We start from the raw sequence: 17,314 nt of genomic DNA, 5'->3' as shown, positions 1-17,314 counted from the left end.
TCACGTTCACTGGGGGTTCAGTCTTAGCAGGACCAAGGGCTTCCCTTCCACTGGTGATCTTACTAGAATATTCATTGCTACCTATGAGGTCAGAGTCCAGAGTCCAGGGTCAGTCCATGTATAGTCTTTAGGTAGTGGCTTAGTCCCTGGAAGCTCTGGTTGCTTGGCATTGTTGTTCATAAGGGGTCTCGAGCTCCTTCAAGCTCTTCGAGTTCTTTCTCTGATTCCTTCAACGGGGGTCCCGTTCTCAGTTCAGTGGTTTGCTGCTGGTATTCGCCTCTGTATTTGCTGGATTCTGGCTGTGTCTCTCAGGAGCGATCTACAACCGGCTCCTATCCTACTATATGAACCCTATCAGTTAATAATAATAGGTCCCCATAGTTGACTGAACCTTAACATTACCTCTATAATATAATCTTGTAAATAAGAACCTTTCAAATATTGATACAACCATTAATTAGACTAAAAGCAAAATCAATCTTCTTCAACCTTGGTGTTGGATACCTGGTAACTTTCTCCACATTTCCTTATTTACACCATAACTTAGAATAAATTGTGCCTAGAAACATGTTTCCTACATTCCACAACTGCCTTGCCATCTGTAGAACAAATCGCACAATTATATGTCCACTTAACAGCCAGTAGTGGCCACTAGACAGCCATTTTTTTTTTCATCTGTAAAATGGTAGACTGAACTGGCTGATCTTGGAAATCCTTTTCAGGTTTATGGTTCTGGTTGCAATAGCAAAAGAAATACAGGAAAAAAAAAAAAAACTTCAGCTGAAGTTGGACAGGAAGCTGGTGTTTGTAATGTCACACAGAGAGATTAGCCCAGCAATTTCATTAATGGGAGTCATATGGTGAAATCCCCAGAGCTATTCAGAAACAAATCTCTGATTGCTTAGGACTGCAGGTAAAGCCAATTGACTTGGGCTTTTTTTTTTTTTTTCATCCTAGTAGACGAAATTCAAAATATTCTGAGACTATGCATGATCTTGGTTGGAATAAAGGAAAGACAAAATATTAGGAAGAAAAATGTGTGTCTTCTGGTGACTGAGGAATTCCTGAGCTGGATAGGTGACAAGAGGTGTGCCAACAGAAGTGTCTTGGCACTGACAAGCATTTCAAGCCCCGGGGTTTCTTGGGAGCTGTAGAGTAGCTAGTCAATTGTACTTAGCGCCCTAAAAATGAAAGGAGTGTCAGGAGACTGTAAGCCTTTATGCTTTTCCTTTTCTTTCAAGCTGGTTAACTGTTGACTAATGCAGAACTCAAATGCCAGTTGGTGGCAGGGATGAGTCAAGGGACGTTTAAAGGAGGTGCTCAGCTACATGCTTTCTTCCTTTTTTGGTTAAAAGTGGGTGGGTTTGGATTGAGTCTCTAGGCAAAATGGTGAAAGGAAATGCTGTCTTTCATAATCACATGACTGAGAAGCACATAGAATGCTTTCTAAAATGTTGCTGGGTGGCTCACATTTCTGTGAATCGAGGAGCTTCAGATTATTAAAAGGAGAAATAAAAACAACAGGAAGTGTGATTAAAGGCAAGGAAATTGACTTCCTGAGTCTTCAAGTTAGCTCTACAATTGTTCTTTAAATCAAATGGTCAGGAAGATATATAGACTTAGAAGAATTTAAATATATGTGACATCTGCTGAATACCTACAAAGTATACTTCATTGAAACTGTATTAATATCTACTAAGAACTCAACAGTCATGTCAAATCAATATGTTTAAATAAGTTAGATATCTGAAGAAATAGCAAATTTTGCTTCAGTTTTGTAAGACCTTTCCAGAACCCATTATGTCCCTGGGATGCATTTTGTTATAACCTCTTTCTTTAGATGAAGATAAAAGTTAAAGAAAGGTTAGATAAATGCTTTATATCCTCATACTGGGATATCTACAAATTAAAAACCTAAAAAAGGAAGTAATTAAATATGGGAAAATTCTTGTATCAGATGTAATAAAAGATCTATTTCTAAGACCTGAAGAACAACAAAATTAGGAAAAAGACTAATAGCCAAATGGTAAAAGAATAATAATTGAAAGATAATAGTTAAAGTACAGATGACTAATAAGCATGTGAAAAGAAGAGAGAGTCATCAGAAAACACTAAATTTAAAATCAAAACCAAAACAATCCTGGTTGCTCAGCTGACTTTCTGGGACTACTTTCAACTCTTTCTCTGGCTTGGATATATTATTTACAAGAGCATTTATGTCTCTCTTTTACCTCAATTGTTTCTCCATTTTTGCCAAGAAACCTTCTCAGAAACTCTTTTAGAAAGTTTGCTTGCAACGTTGAATCTTTAAAAACAATTTTATTCTAAACTGTGTATAATCCTGTAGTTACTCAACATCACTAGACAGGCAGGGAGTGCCCTTTATTGGTGCAAGAAGGTGGTGGAACCTAGCTGGAGAAAGTTAAGTCCTAAATGGGTGTGTTTCAAGGGGATAGTGGGCTGCTGGCACCTTCCTGTTTTTGTGTTAGGGGTAGGGGTATGATTATAAAAGACCATCAGGTGGAAGTAGTGGTCTGAGAGAGATCAGACATGCCTCACAGAGTGCCCAGCTCGGCCATGGCGAGCCACTCTTGCAGTTAGGACTGCACCCCAATGGCTAGGAATGAACTTAGGCTGTAACACACCGTTCTGGGCTATACGTGTGTGTTAGCTTTTGTCCAACAATCTCAAGACTTTATGGCAGTCATCTTAAGGGTGAATATCTGTGACCAAACAGCCCAGAGTCACCTAGCCACTTTGAGCCATGCAGTCAAAAAGCGGCCAGGCCCAAATCCAATACGGCTCCCTACATATGAGGGTATCTTATTCCTTGCCACAGGCTAGAGAGCAACAGAGCCAGCTAACCATGGACTAAAACTCTCAGAATGGTGGTCCATAATAAATACGCTGTTTATCTCTGACATCTCTGGTACTACGATGGAATGAATGTTGGCTATAACACAATGTCTCTGACGGTGTGGTTGGATCAGATACCCCATTACTGTTTTTAAAAGTGTTGGGGTTTGGTTTGTTTGTTTTACTTGTTGGTTGTTTTGAGTGTCTGGGCACTTGTGTGTGTTGGGTTCTCGTTTCTTTTAGTATCCAGATAAATGTGTCACATCTCTGTGAATTTTCCATGCTTCTCTTTTATTAAACATTGTGACATTTCCAACAAGCATCTCTCAGGGATGTTACTGAGACCTCCATTTGAGGGTTCCTGCCCATCCCTGCACACTTATTTCTGCTTCAATTTTCATTTTTAAGATGCCTTCCTATCTAACCTTAGTTATTTCTTGCTGAATTCCATTTACCGGACTACGCACTTGCTCGCTTCATTATTTCATTATCTTTCATATATGTCCTTTCCTTTACACATAATGTTTAGACTACTTCCTGAAAGATGTTAAGTTTCTTCCTCTTACAAACTTTTTATTATTTTTAACAATGTTTTCAAAATTTCAGGAGCTCTTTCTTCACTTTTGTCCAGTCCTAGAATGTGGGTTTTAAAGGTTTAAGTTCATTGCTACTCTACAAATGCTTCTGCAGATTTTTGACATTATTCTCACCTGCTTCTTAAATTGACTTATTTTTCTTTGGGCGTTTTCTATGAGCTTTATGAAGAGAAAGACTTCTTTCTCGTTCACACTGTAAGTTTGCCATGACTGACTTTTGATTTTATTTGTCTTACCATACTTATGAGAAAGAAATACATACTTATATAGTATCACAATATTCATGGTAGCTTTAGTACAGAAAAAGGAATTTTCTACCAATAACCTTTGTGCCAAGAACTGGCAGGGAATGGGCTATCCTGCTTTGATGCCTCTAACAGGCAGAATCCAGTTGCTTTCTATGTACTATGACAACTCCCACACCCTCTGCCCTAACTCCCCCTCAATAGTGGCTTCGGTTTCTTTAGGAGGACTCCTCTGGCTGCTGTGGTCATGGTGTCCATGCTTGAGTGTTTAGTAGAAACTTGGTGCTGGCCATCTTGTTAACAGAGATCAATTGAACTGTGCTCCAAAGCTTTTTGCTGCTGTCGTTACCCTCATTGTCTTTCTCTCCATCACTGCCTGGCACTTCTTCATCTCAATCATCTTCTGGAGTCTTTAGGAATGATAAGTTCCAACCAGAGATATTAATGAATGCACAGCAGTGTTTTCCACTGACGAACTTTCTGATCTATGTAACAGTCTGCCATCCATCCATGCATGTCTTCTGAATGCATGTTTAAATCACTTGTGTGTTGAAGTCTATCCCTTTTTCTTATTGTAGGATTTTGTCTTCTTCCTTCTGTATTATTATTGTTGGCATTTCATGTGAAGTGGGGATAGTCCAAGTAGGAAAAGAAAGATACATGCCAACCACCATCTGGAATTAAGAGTCATGAGTAAGGTTATGAAAACAATTTCTCATCACTGGGTTAGCAACACATCCTCAGACATATTTACTACACACAAAGTACCATGGCATTGACTACTTTATTAAATCTTTTTCTTGACTTCATGTTCAGATAAAAGATTATCTCTAATTTACAATGCCAAAAAATCAGATGCAAGAAGATTGAATTTTTCTTGTGTGTGTGTGTGTGTGTGTGTGTGTGTTGTGTGGGCACTCATGTGCCATGATACACATGTGGAGGCCAGAATACATCCATGTTGACCCTGGGGATTGAACTCCACTCATCAGGCTTGGTGGAAAGTATGTCCAACTGAGAAGCCATTTCATTTGCCCAAGGCTGACTTCCTAAGGGTAAAGCACTAGTCAGAACTCATCTCATTCTGATTTCATCATTAGTGCATACAAGCAACAATACAACTACACCCAACATTCATTGCCTTAAAGGTGTGCTCCAATCACTGCAATGTCTAGGAGGTTTGATGGTATCAGGTAAAAAGAGCTCTTGGCTGGAAGATGGGTGAAGCTTAAAACCTAGTCTTACTTCTCCTAATTAGCTGGACCTCCTTCATCTGCAAAATAAATGTGTTAGATGTGCTGAATATGTTGCCAAGTGCCATTGTTGGACCCTTTAATGAGTTTTATTGTAGAAGTGTGTTTTGAGCATCCTGTTTTGGCTTAAGTACACAAAGCCCTGCCCTTAGTGGGATGGGCTTCATCAACAATTTTCTCGGGGCATGAAATTAAATCTAATGACATTTAATGGTGAGGACTCTTGCCTAATTGTGATAGTCATGCCCACTTAGTTGAGTGCCTCTAGGTGTCTGTGTGGTGTCTCTAGAACATGAGGTAACCGGAGTCTACAGCTGTCTTTGCACATCTCCAGAAAATTTTTCTAGTGCTAGTTCAGCAGGGAAAGCAAAACAAGGAAGCTGTTCTTTAGAAAAGTAATCTCTTCTGGGGAAGAAGAAGCAATTGCTCTTTGCTTCTTTAGCAAGGATCAGTTAGTAAGTGGTGACCTTCCAGAGGTCATTTGTTGATAAGCTGTTCCCATGTTTGGCACCCTCAACATATCACAGCAGACATACAAGCACACACACACACACACACACACACACACACACACACACACACGTAAACACACATCTGTACATTACTTATCCAGATCAAAGAAAAATACAGGATCATTTTAAGTCCATAAACTCAGTGGAAGATGATGAATTTAACACCTCTCTTAGTTAGAATGAAGCCTCCGTTTCTTTGAGTCCTCAAACTGTCACTACCTTGAATTTATTGTATTGTAAAAAATCTAGACCTTTCTTAATATAGCTCATTCAATCTCTTTCACTTGGTCTATATGAAAGTATCCCCCTTATTAGTTGCATTTAGTAAAATTTTACGAAGCACAACTTTATTGTTTTAAGAACTAAATGAAAATATACACATCTTTCCCATATTTTACAATGTCACTATGAAATGTGACTTGACTCCTTTCTGAGGGATAGTTTGCTTTTATCTGATATGTGTTCATAACATGTAAAGAGGGAGCATGCTCTGAAAACAGACTACTTTCTGAGGGTCCACTCTATACACATACAGTTTGTTCTTAAACGACTAACGCTGAACTCCATTCCCCACGCAATCACTGTAGTTTCTAACAGCAGACTAGAGCTGCTAAATTTAGCTTTCTAGAGGAGGTGGAGCTTGTAGCTAACTCGTTTAGCAAAGTTAAAGGTATGAGTTTAATTACTGCTTTTCAGTAGTTAACGTGACATTGGTGCTCGGTAATATGACTGGCAGTTCTTCCACCCAAAGCAGGAATGCCAATGCCGAATGCCTTTAATTTAACCCCTTCTGAGCCAGGCACTCGACTACACTATGATTAACCAAAACATTTTACAACTCACTCTCAAGGTAGATTACTTTTCTCTGAATCTCATGGAGGAGCTTAAGCTGCTCTGAGAAACCAGGAAGGCTAAGCAAACTAACATAGCACAGTCAGGTGTCCTTCAGCTGAACAAGAGCAACTCCATTAGCCTGGACAGCTATTATTTAGCAGTGCAGTTCTCTTTCTTTAGCATCCTCTCAACCTGTGTCTGTCCTTCACCGAATACTGAATTGGGAGCTGTCCTGGTGAAGAAATGCCACCATTTCAGATAGAATAGAAGTCACTAAGTGTACGTATGCTTCAAAGTATCTACGATTTTGATTTTCAAATTTTATCTGTATATCTGACAGTAACAAGATACTTTTAGAGATGCAAGAGCATTGCCTGTGGCTCAGAATTCAGAACCACAGTGCCATTTACTTATTTCACACTGTGTCCCCAGAAATTATGCAATAAACAGATTTTGCTAACTACTAGACTGCTATAAATATATGTGGTAACGTACCTACACAAGGTCTTATCAACATTCTAGTCTATATGATAGTTGTTAAATATGCCAACAGGATTTATTACACTATGTGATTTTCTTAGTAAGGTCATCATGACCTACCTAACTCCTAAAACTCTATTTACTTTGAATTTTAAATTTACAATTATTATTTATAGATAAGGTCGGGGTTATGTTAGCACTCTACAGCCACCAGCCCCTTCTTAGGTACAGACTCTGGTAATACTTCATATGAAATCTGAGGAGAGTTTTGAACTTGATTCTAGACTCTAAAGGATCTGCATAAGAGAGTGATGAACGAGGGCACTGAAGTGAGGGTCAACAGTTGGGGTTGTTGGCTGCTAATTAGTCTGGGGCTTTTCTAGACCTCTGGTCTGAGATCTTCATAGTAGAGATCTAGACTCTGTCTCACTGACACTATGATAGGATGGTAATGCTCTCACCCCACAAAGTTCTTATGACGGCTACAGTGATCTGATGAACCTTCAAACTGTAATATAATAAAAATAGTTTACTAATTCAAATATGTTTAGCAAAACTGAATAGACATGTGAAAGATTTGAATATTTAAACAATATAAATATGAATATCTTCTTTTAAAATCTCTGCCCAGGGCAGCTGGTGGTAACATAAGCCTGACATAGGAAGATCAGGTCTTTGGATCCAGGCTAGGCTAGATCAAGTGTTCTAAGCTAGCATGGGGGACAGTGAGATGAAGTTTCAAAAGAAAAAGAAATGTGAAAATTTAGAAAAAAGAATCTTACAGAAATCAAGTCACCTTTTTCAGAACAAGAAATGGATTTTTTGTGTTTGAATTGCTGCCCTTGAATCTTCACATTTATTTTGTGCTAGGGGTGGATTTTGTTCCCCTCAAATTTTAAGACTAAAACTCTAACTCCCAGTGTAATTACATTGGAAGAAGGGTCTTTAGTAAGCCATGAAGGTTAAAAGGGTTTGAAATCTTTTAAATGATACAGGTACCTTTCCAGAACAGCAAAAATTCCTTCTACTTATGCACAGAGGAAGTTGGCATTGGAACACCATCACTGGGTTTCACTCTAGAAGCCAGGAGAGACTCTACCAGAGATCAAAATGTCCCAGAGTTAATCTCCAACTTCTAAGTCCCCAGAACTACACACATGCACACGAAGAATTTATCTTATTTCAACCACGGAGTCTGTGGTTTGTTATAGCCCTCTCAGCTGATAAAGGTATTTGATATACACATTAAAATTACTAGCAAACAATAAAGTTATTGTGCTGTTGAAATCCATGGTAGTTTTCAGAATAGCTCTACTACAATACTCTCTGAAACGCATGGCTGTTGAGAAAATGAGTCCCATAACAACAACAAAAAATTACCCTGTGTGGTGTCGTAGGGAAGGTCTGGCCCTAGCATATTTATGATTATCATGAGGCTATGTGGAATGACTTTCGAGGTAATGTACACCGAATGCATAGTTTTGGGCAAAACGATAGCAAGTTCTATACATTTGTATGCAAAAGAAAATGTAAGACTCCTTTTGTCCAGGATAAAGAAAGGTACAAACGTTCCCTCCAGGTGGGATTACATGAACCAGGAGGAACATCTTACAGGTCAGCCAGTATCACTCAGAACTTTTCTCGCCGTGCAGAAGTAGATCTGAGTATTCATCGGGCGTTAGCACCAGGACAAGCAAAAAAAATTGGAAGATCAGGGGTGAGTGTGAACTTCCTGGTTATGGCACCGACAGGTATAATTATGCCATGGTGCACAAACTCAAAGATGTGGAAGGTTCCTGCCTTGCTCCATGATAGGAAGTACAGAGAAGGCAAATATCTAAAACAAGGCATGCCAACATCTATTGATTGAGGCCTTACCACTCCAGTATACAGACACATCTATGTAGAGAAATCAACTGGGCCTAAAATGTACACTACAGATTCCAAAGTATCCAAAAGATGGGGCACGTGTTAATCAATGGGAGCCCACCAGGCAGACATATTAGCTACTGTTAAAAACACCAAAGCTGTTCTAAACAGCGAGCTATTGCAGGGTGATTGTCTTTCCTCCTTGTAAATTAGGTTAGATGTGGATAAATCAGATAGATGGTTTCCACAGTCCTTCAAAAGAAGTAAACAACCCTATGTATTTTCCTTGGTTGGTTCTTATTTTGTTATCTCTTACTGAGGTGCATTCTTGAAAGCAGAATAAAGATTTGCTGGTGTGCCCTTTGTCAGAAACATTTGTAAACACTCTTCCGTAATAGAAAGGAATCAACCTTGAAATGAACTGAAATACATTGATTTTTCTCGACTGAAAGCACTGGCCTAAAAAGGAATTTCATTTTACTTCCAACTATCAAAAAGTCTGTATTGTTTTATTTATAGAGTAGCATGTTCTGGAGAGGAGAAATGCAACAGCATCAAGGACTCTGAACATCTAGGACCATTAAAATGGTTCTTTAAAATAACGCAGTGCAGACTTTAATGTTTCTTGGACCTGCTTTTTATTTGAAAACAAATAAGCAACGCCCATAGATAAGCATATTTAATTATAGTTTTTGCATATGTTACAGTATCTTCCAAAGATTCCAGATAAACTAAGTTAATATGCCGAAAAAAATAACAAATCAACAGCCTAAATTTTTGCTAGGTTTTTTTTAATTTATTAAGGATTCCATGTGTTGTTGGCCTGCTCACCAGTGCATCTGTGAACATATTTTGGCCAATCAAGATAATTACATAAATAAATTGTCCCATCTGATATCATAAGCTGGTAGTTATTTTGATAGAAATAGTAACATCACAAGGCTTAGCTGCAAGTTAGCTTAGCTTTGGAATGGATGATGTTACAACCATGAATATTCAGGTAGCCTCACATTGTAGCTTCAGTTCCTGGAGTAATCTTGCAAGAGGAATAAGAAACAAGCAAAAGTTACAGGCGAATAAGAATGTGTAGCATGGAATTTTAAGACACTTTAACAAGTACTTCACCTAACTCTAACTAGTACTATCTTAGACAGAGAAACATATAAACCACTTGATGTGCAGACTAATTAACACTCCACTTTATATTCAGGATTGTTTCCTAAATGGGTAGATTGTAACTGTTCCTGCCACAAAAATATGAGTATCTTGTCTTAGCTCCCCTATGGCTGTAAAGAGAGACAGGCTGAGCAAACTGACAGAAAGCATTTAACTGGGGCTTGCTTCAGAGAATGAGTCCTTTGTCAGCATGGTAGGGAATTATGGGGCAGGTAGGCATAGTTCTGGAGAAGTAGTTGAGAGAAGCATCCTGATCCACAGACAGCAGGGAGGGACAGACACTGAGCCTGGTGTGGTCATTTAAAGCCCCAAAGTCCACCCCCTGTGTCATACCTCCTCCAATAAGTACACTTCTTCTAATCCTTTCCAAACACCCACTGACTGGGAGCGAAGCATGTAAATATATGAGCCTATGGGGAGGGGTATACTCACTCAAAATTTATACAAGATATACATACATACACACACACATGTAGATGTGTGTATATATGTACATATAGTTTTAGTGTACTACAGTAACCAACTTAGTCTATGTGTGTGTATTCCATAAAAATCATGTTCTCTATCTTAAACATATGCAATAATGTATTTTAAAACTCACATATCTGAGGGGCTACTGTCGTTATATAATAGTTACTAAGGGATTATTTCTTTCCGTATTTTTACAAACCTTATGCTAGATGTTTTATCTATCAGCATTTTCTCCCTAAAGTGAGTTATATCACATTTCCGTATCCTTCCTCATTTGCTTCATTTCACAGAACCTAATACACAGTTATGCCTGGGAAGATGCACTCAGGAGAGCTGGATAGGAAATGCTTGAGACACCACTTGGCCACAAATTCACTGGCACCTTTGTCTAAGTTCCTTCACCTTTTCTCTGTGTTAAGATCAGTGACATGTAAAGTTGGAACAACACTGCCTCTAGTTAGACCCCGCTGTGGTCCTCTTCTGGAATCCACTTGATCTCTAGATCATGGAGTCTAGAACTAGGTTCTAGGACCCTAGAACCCTGTTGTTAAATACGAAGGTCACTTCCTCATTCTGAGATGCTTTACCAGTGCACCGGAATCCTCCTCTTACCACCGTGGCCAGTGCTGCTGGTCCTGCTCTCTGGTAGCCTCTCAGCTTTAAAGTGTTCAGTTTTCTAGGATCTCAGTTAAAGATGTAGTTTATTGCATTCTGGGTTTTGGGTTGTTTTTTTTTCTTCTGATTATGTTTTCAGCCTATCACTTTATATTAAGAGCTGGGCTATCTAAACTATCCAACTGTTCCAGCTAGCAAAACATTATTTACTCTTTTAATTATTATTTTTACAAATTAAAAAAAAAAAGGACGTGTTTCCCACTGCCAGAGCCAGTGCTGCCACTAGGGTTGGCACTGGGCCATTCCTTCTCTTACTTGATTCTATTTAGTGCACTTTCATTGATCTATTTTTCTTGAGAGACAGAATGTAGCCCGAGCTTAGTGATAACCTCCAGAAACGTTTAGACGACAACATGGAAAGAAAAAGGAAGGGGATAATAAAAAAGTCATTGTTAATCAAATTGAATCAATTACTATATTCAATCTAAACATAAATACTAGATAAAGATCCATTATCAGAGCAGATATAATGATAATGCAGGATCTAATTGTATGCTGTCAAGAAGAAGCATGTTTAAATATAAAGCACAGATAATGTAAAAGTAAAGGTAAAAAGTTACGTCATCTCAATGCTAATCACAGAAAGCTCAAATCTGACACTATTTACGTGAGAGGGAGTAGGGTCAATCAAGAAGTGGACAATCAAGAAGTCAGACAGTGTGGAGATGCAGCTTAGTGAGCGGAAGAGCTCCTACCTAACATGTATGAGGCCCTGGATTCTCTCCCTAGGACCACATACACATCAAACATTGTGCAACAAGAGCAGAAACACTTTATAGAGAAAAAGATGAATTCATTTAAAATGACAACTTCATACATGATGTATCTAAAGTACCTGAAACAAAAAAATGAAAAAAAACTAAATAAATAAATTCATAATCATCAAGGCAACACGTTTGATAACCAAGTATATTTTTAAAAATCGGCAGGAATGGATTAGATTTGAATAGCGTTGCTGTGTATGACTTCACAGGCTAATAGAATTCTATACGCAGCTGATTCAGATGTTCAAGAATGCATGAGCTATTAACGAAAGAACAAACTAAATTTGAAATTTTCTACAAATTTCAGAGGAATGAAATGTTAGAAGAATGAAATGTTTGTTTGATATTTAAAAAAAAAATCAATAAACTCCCCCACGTGTTTGAAAATTAAGCACACATTTTTAAACGATCATTCACCGAAGGACTCCCATTTGTTCTGAACAATAACAAATACAACACAATGACACTTGTATGACGTGCTCTACCACACTGCTTGTGGTCAGTAATCTTCACTGTCAATTTGGCTGACTTTAGAACACCTCTGAGTGTGGCTATGAAGACATTTCCAAAAACGTTTTACTGACGGGGGAATACCCACCCTGATGTGGGCAACCCAGGGTCCCGCCATACTATGGGCTGGGACCCTGAACCAAATGAAAGGGACATGTCATCGGAGTCCTACTATTCATCTGCACACCCTCGCTGGTGTGTCTCCCAGCCATGGTGGGCTATCTCCTCAAACTATGGGCCCAATCCACCCTTCTCTAAGCTGCTTTTGTCGGATGTATTCTCACTGCAAGGAGAAGAGTAACTGCTTGCTTAAAGGGACCTTTATAGCTTTGGATGTTCATATTAGAAAATATCAAGTCCTAACGTGATCTCCCGTTCCTGGTTCTAAAAATCGAGACAAATAAAATAAAGTAAAATAAAAATTGTTTCAAGTAAATATAGGAGTAAGAAACAGCAACAAAAGTGAGAACAGAAATCAGTCAAATAAATCTTTAAAATTGTATTTTTATTTTTTTTTAGTTACATAATGATTCAATTTCAAGTTGTTCCTTTTAAACGGGAATAAAATTGACAAGCATCCAGCGAGGCTGATCACAATAAAGTAAGAAATCAAAAAACATCCAAGATGACGAAGAAAGAGCCAGCTCCATAGACATACATTAGAGTGGAAAGAAGAGAATGCCACAAACAAACTAACAATTCTGATGACATAAATGACAAGAACAGACATTTTTAAAACATCATTTCCAAATGTGATAAATGGATAAATATAAAACACATGGATAATTGTTATGCTGTCCAAGCAGCAAACATTTTACTTAGATTATTTCCAGTAAGTTTATCCCAATGTCTTGAGAGTGAATTTGACCATTTTTTACAAACCCAATGTGCTTCTAAAAAATTGATGTGTTGAAATGGGTGCATTTTAGTGAGTTCTCTGAGGCCACATCATCCTGTTACCGATGTCTGAAAAGGCTACTACAAGAGGATTTACAGGTCAGGATCTTTTGTTAGCATAAAAATTCTTTAGAATATGTTGATAAGCATAATCCAACCACATTGATCACGGCATTGATTCTGTTTCAAATGCAATATCAATATATTCCCTGGTAAAAACTCATATATATTATCATTTCAGTAAACATTCTTAGCAAACTGAAGATGGAAATTTCCAGACTCCAACAAGAGGAATCTGAACAACCCAGCACATCCCCAGTGTTTTCCACTAAGACCAGAACTAATCTGTTTATTTTTGCCAACTCTATCCAACATTGTGCTTCCACTAATATTTCAATAATAACTGAATTCAGAAAAAGAACAATGAAAACATTTTAATTTAAACAGAATGTTTGTATAAGAAGAAAATTCTAGGGAATCTCCACTCAGAAAGAGGGGAAGAGGGAGGAAGAAGATACTTGCACAGAAGTCTTAATAGATTTACTAGACACAGTAGTAATTGTGTGACTTAGGCAAGGCTTGGAGACTTGGGATCAATATACAAATATCGATTCTTTTTCTAACGTACTGTTGCTGAATAGTCGGAAATTGCAATTTGACAGTGCAAAACAGAACATGTATAGGGATTATTTAACAAAATATTTACAAGACTTCTTACTTTGAAAATGATAAAATATTGTCAAAAATTAAAGACTGAAATAAATGTAAACTAATACTGGAAATGACTCAAGTCACAATTTAGGTAAAAACTGTCTCAGGATGAATAGCTGGCATATAACTGGAATCTAGACTTTTTTTTAAAAAATCTCATTTGTCAATAAGAACATAGGCAACTACCAAAAATCAGTAAAATCTCAGATGAGGACTTCATAAGAGGATATCAATAATAATCACATGAAAGTGGAATAACTATATTGAGGCATAAATATCAAAACAATAAAGAAATCATATTATTTATCCATTAGAATGGCTACAATTAAAACTATGGAATTGCTCACACATTGCCAGTGGGCAGTGGCATAGCATAAATCATTAAATAATTTCTCTTCACGTTAAGCATATACATAAAGCTAGGCCCCAACAGTCTACTTTTAGGCATTTACTTCTCTAAATAAAAACACCTCTACAAAGAGACACAATCACATATAGAAATGTCCATAGCAACTTAATTCACAATCCTAAATATTAGAATGTATCTAAATATCTTTCTAAAGAAGCTTGTAAGTGAGCTGTGATGTATTCATCCAGTTGCTTACTGCTCACAACAAAGGGAAACAAAGTGCAAACACCGGCTGCCTCACAGATGAATCAAATGGAATACATGTATCACCTCAAAGAATAAATAAAGCCAGTGCCTGCTGATGAAATCAGCGTGATGATAGCTCTGAGTGAAAGAGAGGTTGATTGAGCAAGGTCAGGAAGCAAGCTTCTAGAACAATGTTTAGTCTCCCTGTAAATATGGAAGACCCGGACATGTATTATTTGTCAAAGTGTATATCCATCTACATACTTAAGCTTCTGTGCTTTTCCCCCCCGTGATTAGATCTCAATAAAATCAATACGTGATGTGAGATGTTTATGCAGAATTATTTGTGTGTACTTGTAACAAAACCATTTGCTTGCCCAAGGTGCAATCTCTCTCTCTCTCTCTCTTTCTCTCTCTCTCTCTCTCTCTCTCTCTCTCTCTCTCTCTCTCTCTCTCTCTCTCTCATTTGAATTCGAATGGGTTTTTCTTATCTCCTGCAATGTCATTTTTGTTGTTGTTGCTGTAGCAGAACACCTGACCCCCCCCCAAAAAAAAAGACGACAACAACAAAAACAAAAACAAAAACAAAAACAAAAACAAACAAAAAAAACCCGTAAGGGACTGGGACTACAGCTAGTAGAACATTCACCTCTGAATGTCCTGGATGTTTCCACATCCCAGCATGGATGTGCAAAGTTCAACACCCCAGCACACACAGTGAGGAAGAAAGATCAGGATCATGAAGCAGCTAGTCACACTGCCCTATGGTCAGGAAGCAAACATCAGTCTGGAACCCCAGGCCATTGGATGGTTCTGCCCAGGTTCAGGATGGGTGTTTACTCATTCATTAAACTTTTCTGGAAATGTCTTTATTAACATATGAGTGTGTTCTTCTATTGTGACTCTAAATCTAGGCAGGTTGACAAGAAGAGTATCTGTTGCAATGGTTCACAAATAGTATTAGTAATATTAGTTATATAGATGGGAGTCGGTTCCTTTATCTGCCAATAATCTTAACCTGGCATGAAGTTAAGTTTTAAGTACAAGTATGTAAAAGATCTAGGACTTAGGAAGGCTCCATAATCCTGGGTCAGGGTCTTGCACTCATGGTTTCTCAGTGGCAGGCAGTTGAAGATGCATAGTTTCTTCTACTGATCTACAAAACAATCTGGTTATAACATGGTATCAATAGTCATAAAAGATCTCAGAGTCATGCAGACCACCCATCCAGATGTAAGGTGGAGAACGTGATGCCTGAGAAGTATTTGTCCAGGAGCTGGTTAATGACAATTCAAGACTGAAATGACAATGTCATTATTTCCATCAGTGTCAAGTCACTATGCCTAGGTGCTTCTCTCAGCCATTATTCATCATTTTCAACCCAGAAATCTCCCAGGGCATTCACTCCAAACACTAACTTTAGTCTCTCCAACCCCTTTACGGCTTCCTTTGCTATATATTCAAAGTTTTAATTATATATATACCACCTCGTGTGCCTTGCTGCCGGTGTGTTGGGACTTTGGTAACCTCATCTAAGCTTAGCCTAACCCGATGGCATGGGATATTCCCAAGAGCAGGCACTTGATTGATTCCATAGATTGGCCGTGACAGCACACATGCATCCTGATGTGTTTTTAAGGTGCTATGAAACTATACATGAGAACAAACTGTCCCAGCATAAGCTCAGTAAATATTTATTGAGATCGATGGCCATGTACTATATGCTGATGGCAACTTCCTGCACTAAGTCAGAATTGAGATGAATGACATCATGGATATATTAGGACCTCTTATTTACTTCTGAAGGACAGGACAATCCCCATCCCCATACAATTTGCACACCTTGTTAGTCACCAGACATGACATCATAGTGCTTGCATATTCATTCAACCTATGGTCAGTCTGCCCTGCTTTGCTGACAATGACGATGTGACCTACAGAAAATCTTACATAAGAGCCAGGATAAGGCTGAGTCATTTGTCCTCTACTCAGATGGCAGGTTCCAAGGTGCTAGCAGTCACCTCACAATGACATATAAATGATATTTCTGCTAGCCCTGGAGAAGTGGAACCTTGCAGAGAGAGTTCCAAAAGCCATGAAGGGAAAAGGCAGAGAACCATCAAGATCAGGAGATGTTTATAAAAGGTGCGGGTTTCTTGTTTTCTAATTTTAAATACCTAAGTATTTGTGTTAGTGGGGTTGGAGGTCAAAGGACAACTTTCAGGGGTTAGCTTTCTCCATCAACTGTGTGAATTCCAGGGACAGAACTCAGCTCATCAGGTATGTAGCATGTATAAAATTCTAGCAGGATTTTAGCCAACCACATCAAAAATTCTCCCCACCGTCAATCCACCCCTTCCACCTAAGCCCCTCGGTCTTTCTTTCTTATATAGAAACTAAGGGTGAAACTCCGGACCTCACATGTTAGACTCTACTAATAAGTTACATCTCAAGTCTTCTCTCTGACTTACTAGGGTCTTACTAGGTTGCTCAGGCCTGGAACCTGCAATCCTTCAGACTTGTGCCAATAGACCAGAGTCTTTCCTTCCCTCTTACAAGCCTTTTTAAAAAAGAAGCAGTCGGGGTCCAAAAGATGGCTGATGACTTCAGCTTGTTCCCAGGACCTGTGTGACAGACAGAGCAAAGCAAATAGAAAACAAAACAAAATACAAAAACAAAGCAAATAAACAAAAAGCCCAGTAAACCAGTGTTTGTCAGCCTTTAATCTGGCCCTACCTTACCTTAAACACTCTCATGTTCTCTTTTGAACACCTTTGTGTATTTCATGCATTGCCTCTTCCTCCAAGAGGAAAGAATAGAAGTCCAGTCTCACCTTACAACCTGGCCATATACAAAAGTTAACTAGAAAC

This window comes from Rattus rattus, chromosome 5, assembly GCF_011064425.1.
Source record: "Rattus rattus isolate New Zealand chromosome 5, Rrattus_CSIRO_v1, whole genome shotgun sequence".
NCBI lineage: Eukaryota > Metazoa > Chordata > Mammalia > Rodentia > Muridae > Rattus > Rattus rattus.
Note: the sequence above shows the minus strand (reverse complement) of the source record.